We start from the raw sequence: 8,343 nt of genomic DNA on the forward strand, positions 1-8,343 counted from the left end.
CTAATAGTGGCAGGTCTATCTCACTTAGAAGCCTTTAGGGGTCTTTTTTTCCTCAGGCTGTAAAAATATTTCCTTTTTTGTGATCCTACAAGTTGTCATTTGGGTTTTTTAACCCCACACCATTTTTTTTGCCTGTGACGGGGCCAAATTCCAAAGCCACAGGCTGGGAAATTCAGAAACAACACCCAGGACATCACCACCCTTGTTCTATTTGAAGTGTCCTCGTTAAAACACTTGCAGGATGCGAGAATCAAGCAACCCTTTGGTTTAACAAGCAATAAACTCCAAGCGCTGGCAATAACAAGATTTCCTGCTCTGAGCGAGGTGCTTTCTGCTCCCCACCATCTGTGGGACCTTGGGCACCTATTTTGGGGCTGGGGGGCTCAGACAGGGGGCTACTGCCTGAATCCCCCCCACCAGCAGCAATAGGGCTCTGGGCCCCCTGCAGGTCCCTGAGCGGGAGCTAATTCTCATGCTGGATCCTAATTTAGCAATTTTTATTTTTTTTTCCCAATTTCCACTGCAGTCTGACACAAGAAGAGGGACTTCTTCCATACGGCAGCAGGGAGAACACTGAGCTCTTTATCCTTCCCGTACAGCAGCGGAGGGTATGACCTGATTACTAGGGGGAAAAGATAAGCAGCGAAAATGATGGAAGGTACATCAGATTTTAAAATACAGTGTAAGCAATAAAATGTCTTGGAAATGCTACTGAAAGCAAAGCTGGGGGATGAAGAGCCCGGCCCGCTGCTCAGGGCTACAAACCCACCTCCAGCTGATGGGGGACTCAGCCCTGCTTCTCCCAAACTCTTCATCTCAGCTCTGCGAGTGGCCATACGCGCAAACAAAAATGTGGAGTATTTGCAAACTTCACTCGAGGGTGCAACGTGCCCGTTTCTTTCCCATCAATGAGGATTCTTACGCTTCAGAGGAGCAAAGTAGCTCAATAAATACATTCCAGCTGGATGCTCACCAGGTTTGGGGGGGGGGGGTGAAAGGGAAAAAAAAACTCCCTTTTGTGGAGGCAGCAAAACCACCCTGGTTTGGTCACTAATGAAAATTCTGCTTTCAGGAACGCTACTGTGTGTCTCTGATAGGGATGCTGAAGACTAAACAGAGTTTGGTTTTGGTTTAGCTCATTGAAATCCCTTTATTTACGGCAAGCGCATCTCTGTGATGCTCTGCTGGAGTTTAACAAGGCTGCAGGCAGCCCCCGTGACCCCCCCCCCCAGCTAAGGCCATGCAGGACCAAGGGCAAAAGGCACCGCGCTGCCCTGTGTAACCATTTCAGGAATCGCTCTCTGCACGAGGTTTCTGCAGATATTTTGTCTAGTGAGCCCATGCCTGGGGTGTGCAAATGGCCAACTCGAGAGCTGCTGGCTGTGGCGAGCGGTTATTGCAAAAGGCGAGCGCGTAGCCGGGCTCTGCTGAAGAATTGCATCAATGGCAGGAGTCCGCCGAGACTCTGTTTCCTTTCTGAGTAACACCCCAAACGAGGCAGTCCCTGTTTCTGCCCTTTTTCCCCTCCGCATTACTCACGGCAGGAAGCCCGCCAGAGCGACGAGTGCACGCCGCTTACGTGAGTGAGCGCTGAAAAATGCTCCTGTGCCCTTTCACCACCGTTTTTCAAGGAAAATGGAATGAGGGAGTTCCCCAGAATTGGCCTTGAGCCTCTGCCTGCTGTCAGCAGCGTCTCCTCCCACACATCTCTGTGTCCTTCATCACCCCCACTGACTGTGCCAGAGGTTTGCAGACCTTCAGGGCTGGTTGACATTCCTCCTTGCCCTTTTTGGGGTGCTCAGAAGAGCATCCCTGCAGCTCCCGTACGGACCTCAGCAGCATCCTCACCCTGTGCAGGAGAGCGCAGGGTCCCCAGCTCCGGGCTGACCCAGGGCAAAGGGGACCAGCGATGCTCAGCGGGCACGGTCCAGCCCTCATAACGGGGTGGCCCAGGGGACCTGCCCCAGGGACAATCCTTGAGCCGTGCACAAGGGCTGCAAGGTCCCAGGCTGTGCAGGACTTGGGGAGGGGGGAGCACAGAGGCTTTGTGCTGAATTCAGGTGGATTTTCTGCTTCGGGAGACAGCGCGATGACTCCAGTCAGGGTTAATCATATCCTGTGGTAGGAAAACCAGCCCTCGGTGATGTGAAGTAATAAAAGAGAAGCGCTGAGAAACCGCTGCCAAAGCCCCACAGGACCGTGCGCACATCCTGAGGTCCTGGGTACGTTTATCTCATGATCTACCAGGAGCCTGTTCGAATCTGAATTGCGCTGCTATTTGCAATAACAAACGTGCTGTTTGCAACCTGACCGTCCAGGTTGCTTTGGCTGCAATTAAAACTGAAATGAGTCATTGCAACCTGGGGGTGTTCCGAGGGTCAGCAAATGTCCCTGGCGCATCGGCGCGGGCTCTGTGCTCCAAGGAGGAGCGCTGCAGCGAAAACCAGCGGTTGCGCTTCATGCTCATGGCACGTTTCGTTGGTGAAGGGACTCCACTGAGTCAGGAGGAAGTTGTGAGAGTTTATTGATTGGGGGGAAAAAATAGAAATATAGGATATCAGCCATCAAAGCTGGAAAAGCTTTCTGTGTGATAGTCCTCCTGCATCAAGGAGCAAAACATCGCAGCTGTGGCCATGCCGTCTACACAGAATGTCTTGATTTTAATCCAGGTTTCTCGCTCGCTTTGTCTGACCCAAGCATTCTTCGGGCAGCAAGCAGAAGGAAGCTGCGTGAGCCCTCCTCCACCCCACTCCCCCCCAAAAAACCAAGAATAGTGATAATGGAGAGTTAAAGTTGAGAATTAATCAAGAATTCGGACCAGAGAAGCCCAACAGCTGAAGTTTCAAGCCCAAATTTAATTCAATTACACTAAAGAAAAATTTTTAAGTGCTTCAACCCCCAGTTTCCCTGGAAAACTGAAATCTTTACCGATCACCAGCTCTTTGTCCAAACTACAGAGATGATGTCAGTACAAACCGTCCATGCTGCACCCTCCCAGGGATGTTGGGAGAGGAGGAGATTTGGGTCTGTTTGAGAAAACAGTAAATTGGGGGATGTGTTTGTCTCTTTTTATTTTATGTACAACTTCGTGGGCTCTGCTTTAAGTTCAGCACAGAAACACCGCAGAACAGCGTTGCCTTTACCATCCCAGCTGGCATAAACACAGCGTAGCTCTGTTTGGATGAAGGGATCTATATTTAAATAGTCAGGGCTTTTATGATTGTTTTTTCTATATTCTTTCTATATAGAAACACAAACCGACTTATCTGAGGACAGCGGTGCAGAGGCAGCTACCCTGCACATGAACAACGGACCCCAAAGTGGGAAGATATTTTCTCTCCCCCTTTCCCAAAAGGGATTGGGGTCCATTAGCAGCACCGACAGCTTTTTGTCCCTCAGAAGGGGGATTTTAAAGCCTCTGCTGAGTAACCGTCCATAAAACCAGGGATGAGCAAACCTTGGGCGTGTTTTCACCCTTCCCGGAGGATGCGCTGCTGGAACGGCTGCAGCACCCAGCCAGCACGGGTTGGGGGGAAGGCTGGAGTAACGGCAAAGAGGGGAAGTGAAAAGCATATTGCTCCTTTTTTTTTTTTTTTTTTTTTTTTTGTGAAACAAGAGTCTTCTAGTTCTCTCAAATATGTGTTCTGTGTTTTTTGGTGTTACAGCAATGGCTGGAATAGACACTGAGGACACACGTGTAGGTGGAGGAGGGATTCGGGTTCCTGCTTCCAGGAGCCCTCCTGGGGTGACGGGGCAGGTCAGATCCATCACGGGTACAAATACCACATTTTTGGAGGCTTTGCCTCAGCTCCATTTGCAATGCTTAGGATGAACGAGAGCAGAGAGGGTCATTTCAAACTGTTTGTTGCCAGCGCTATGGTAGTTCAGGCTGTGCTACAGGGAAGCTGCTCTGGGGTCTCCTCCCTCCCACGTGTCTTGGTGTGCGATGCTGCTTTACTCAGTTTTAAGTGGGATGCAAAGCAAAACTTTTCCATTTGCTGGGTTTAACGTTTGCTGCTGTTTGTACCAGTCGTGCCATGGGACATCTGTAGCTGTCCGGTGGCCAGGGCCATGCTCATCGGCAGGGTCTGGCTGACGTGCCCCTCGCTATAGCAGGGGCTCAGGGGTCTCAAATCCGATCTGGGCAGAGAGCAGCTTCTCTTACAGCTTCTCTAACAGCTCTAACACAAAACCGTCCTCCATCACCGCCGTACTTATCTCACCCCCATTATCACAGCAAAAGTGTAACCTCTAACGAACTCGGGCTCGGAACTTCCCAGTCAGGCAGGGAGCAGCGGTTATTCCAGCGTGGAAATGCAGGAGCGAGGCAGTGCTGATGCCAGGGCACCGGGCTGCTCTCAGCCCCTTTCTCCAGCTGAAATCCTTGTCCTGAGCTCAGCACCAGCGAGCCCGTGGGGGCAGCCAGAAGCATCGCCCACTGGGCACTGGGCACAATGGCAGCTCCAGGACAAGCAATGTAATCAATGTTTACGTTGCTCACTTTCTTTTGTTTTTCTCGCAGATATCGGAAAATTCACCGCTGGAGCACCAGAGCCGAGCCCCACGCTGATCCCTGTGGATGAGCTCAGTTGGCGGCTGCGAGCGGGACCATGAGCCCCTTCTCTGGAGCCACTGGCCCCTTCTCCGGAGCATGGTGTTCGCAGGAAACTCGGCAAAGCTCCACGTTTCTGCAGAGGAGCTTTGGGAAGGGCTCTGTAAAACCTCCCCGCTTCCAGCAGTCTCATTGCACAGCACTCACAATAGCTGCAGCAGGGAAGGCAGTGCAGAATTTTTTTTTTTTTTCATAGCAAAAGGTGGGGAAGGTAGGAAGAGGCCAATTTTTTTTTCTGCTTTCTCATGCACAAAAGGTTCCTTATTCATTTTAATAGCAGGTTTTCTCACACGGCAATCCGCTCTGTCAGCCAGACAGCGAAGAAAGCCTCCTTATGCAGTTACCTCCCCGCAGAATATTGCCGCCTGGACCTTCCTGGCTGCTCTGCGAGGATGGGAAGCCAGATCCAGGACAATCTCAAAATGGAGAGCATTAGCCCTGAACAAATAAGTAGATTGCAATAATGGATACAATATGGAGGTTTCCTCGAGGAGCCAATATTTGTATTCTTCACAGCTGCATCTTTTTCTGTCTTTTTTTTTTTTTTTTTCCTTTTTAGCCTGAAGTGCTCCCAAATGCTTCATGCCATGTGGCTGCTTCTTATATGCATCAAAGACCTGATTCATCGCTGCTCTGCACTTTGATAGATTACGTATGCTCCTGCAAAGCAGAGAGAAAATGCTCGTTGGAGAGTACGGCAAGTCCCTTCTGCGGCGGTGCAGGCACCGATCCGACGGTGCTCCAGCCCCAATGCGTCTGCTGAGCGCTGCGGCTGGAGGAGGAACCCCCAGCGCACAGCAGGGGCCCCCGGGCCTCCATCGAGCGAAAAAAAAAAAAAAAGGGAATGGAAACAATAATGAGGAATGGGGTTATTGTAGGAGAGAGCAAGGAAAAGAGGTTGTTTGGGGACAGTGAGGAAAATGCCAGATAGGAAAGAAATAGTGCTCTGAAAAAAAAAAGACAATGGAGAAAAGGAGTGAGACAATGGGAAACCCCTGTTAGAGCAGAGCAGGGAGAGCACTGACCGCGGGCAGGCGGTTTTTCACGAAGGTGCTGCAGCTTTGTTCGCCCCCAGCACGCTCAGCTTAGGGGATGGAATAAAACTCTCTGCTTACAAAGTTAATTTGAAATTTCAGTGCTAACGCCGTGCCATGGGGGAGATGGGGTTTAGCCCCTAAAATGTGAGGTGGGGTGGGGGGGGGTTAGAAAATGGGCAGGAGCCAGAAAAAGGAGTGAACCCACATCACCTGACAGAAAGGTGGAAGCTGCACCCCGTGCACGGCAGGAGAGAAACCAGCACAAACAAAGGGACGAGCATCACATGATGCTCAACACGAAAATGTTTTCAGGTTGCATCAGTCCTTTATTGCTGACGGCTCACCTGCAGCTCGTCCAGATACGACATTTAGAACAAGTTACAAAGGGGCCAGTATTCAGTGACTAAAGTTTCAGCCTTTTGTCTGATGGAAAACAATCAATTCCAAATGTGGAAATTTCAATACAGACTATAATTTTATTACAATTCAGATTTATTCAGCTCGCTTTCCTTTTTGTCCTTCCCCTCCTCTCTGTTCTTCAGAAATTGGCTCTGATGCTTCGTCCTCACTCTCCAAAGACCCTTTGCAGCTGAGTTCCATGCAGCAGGAAACAAGCCCCAGCCCAGGGAGCGAACCCGCTCCTCCCAAATCCCCTGTTTCTGGGATAAAAACACAGGACCCTGGTGCTTCAGCATCTTGAAAATTTTATCTTCATGCAAAGCAACAGTAAAGCATGTCAGTGATGTTTTATTAAACATTTTCAGTCTCATTTATAAGAGCTAGTGGTGAACTCAGTGGGCTTTCTCCTTTTCTTGCTAAAGCGAGGACAAGCATCCTCCAGCTCTAGCATGTTTAAATTACAGTTGTTTTGAGCACTTCTGAGGATCCAGCTTCTTGGGTGATTTAGAACTAAGACTATGTTTACGTCAGGCCAGGCAAGCAGACCTGACTGAGCTCCCCGGGCACTGCTGCCAGCTCAGCTGAAGAACTGCCCGTGGATTTACCCTGGGAGCAAGGACTCTGCTCCAGCTCCTCCGAGCCTGAGCCTTCCCACCGCTGAACCGTCCAACGCATCTCCCGTGTGCTCTGGGGCTGCTGCGGGACCGGGACGGGGTCCCTGCTGCCAGGAGAAGCTGTTTGCAAGGAGACCACGATTTCCTTCCAGCCCAGGGAGCAAACCCGCTCCTCCCAAATCCCATGTTGTTGGGATAAAAACACAGGACCCTGGTGCTTCGTCATCTTGCAAATTTTATCTTCATGCAAAGCAACAGTAAAGCATGTCAGTGATGTTCTACCTCTGGAGCAAAAGGTGCGGTGCCACGTTGCGTGTGCTTCCCCTGGCATCTGCTTGGACCTGCCTGTTCCCAGCGCTTTGTTGCGGCACAGAGTTCTTCAGCCTCTTGGATTTGTTTTTTTCTTTTTTTCCATTTGTTTGCTTCTTGGCTTGGGGGAAGAGTTATAAATTTGTGGGTAAACACAGCTAGTGTTTGGAATTAGAGGGAATCGAGATATTTGATTCCTATCTGAGCCCTCGCTGAATAATCTGAGGAGGAACTGAGCAGAAAGACCTTGCAGAAGGTGGTAAAGGTGTGTGAGAGAGAGCGGGCAGGGGTCCCACAGCATCTCCTCCCGTGGCAGGGCCGTGGAAGAGCCGCAGCTCCAGGCTGGGGCCAAGAGAGGCAAGCGAGGACCGCCCCACTCCAAGGCTTGCGGATGAAGAAAGCATCGGTGCCCAGGCAGTGCTGGGGACCACCGCAGCCAGCCGGACAGTAGAGGAGAGCTGGAGGCTGCCAGTTCCCCTTGGCCAAGTGGCCAAGCAGCTCCTACACCTGCACACCCTTCTCCAAGGGTGAGATGTCAGGATGAGATCTACAAACCTTCCGACATAAAGCACTTTCCCCCGGGCTCTCAGTGGCTCAGCAAAGAGCAGATATTAATGTGTTAATTGCAGGGGTCGAGGTCAGCGAGGAGTCAGAGGTGCTGCTAGGTGGGAGCTCCGGCTGTCCCTGCTCCAGGGTGAGTGACAAGGGCGTGCTTAGCTTCATCTTGTGCACAGAGAGGTCAGCATTACACCAGGTTTTAAGTCACTTTTCCTCTAGACCCTGTTGTGTTTCCAGTAAACTCTGTCAAACCCGAAGGCTGGGGCGAGGGAAGATGTGGGTGCAGCCCTTGGTCAGGACACGCGGTGTTTGCACAGACTGCACCATGTAATAAGTGAGAGAAAGCATCGTAAAACAGATGTTCTGCGCAAAGTGCTAATTACCCCGGCGCTGAACGTCATCCCTTGCCTCTTACAACAGCCATAAACGCGAGGGATGTTTATTGCGGGCCACAGAGGGCTTTTGTTTTGCACCTTTATCATTAACTTTGTACCAAAGGCATTGTGGATCCAGGGATGATATTCAGTGAGTTCATGTGGGATTTTACATGACAATGTACTGTGAATGTTACTGGACTGAAAAAAAATAATCTCCAAACTTGGTTTAATTTCTTCACTTAAAATGGTGTTATTTTTAATGACACAGTAGACAAAACTACACCAAGCATGGAGTGGAGTGCTGGTATTATTCAGTACCTCTGATGGCATCACCCATTTGTTTAGATAGTGTTGATTAATGTTCAACCATTTCTGCTGGTGATGACTTGCTGCTGGGGTTCAGTGGCAAGCAAACAGCAAATTCTCTGGACTCGGGA

This window comes from Pterocles gutturalis, unplaced genomic scaffold, assembly GCF_000699245.1.
Source record: "Pterocles gutturalis isolate BGI_N339 unplaced genomic scaffold, ASM69924v1 scaffold31305, whole genome shotgun sequence".
NCBI lineage: Eukaryota > Metazoa > Chordata > Aves > Pterocliformes > Pteroclidae > Pterocles > Pterocles gutturalis.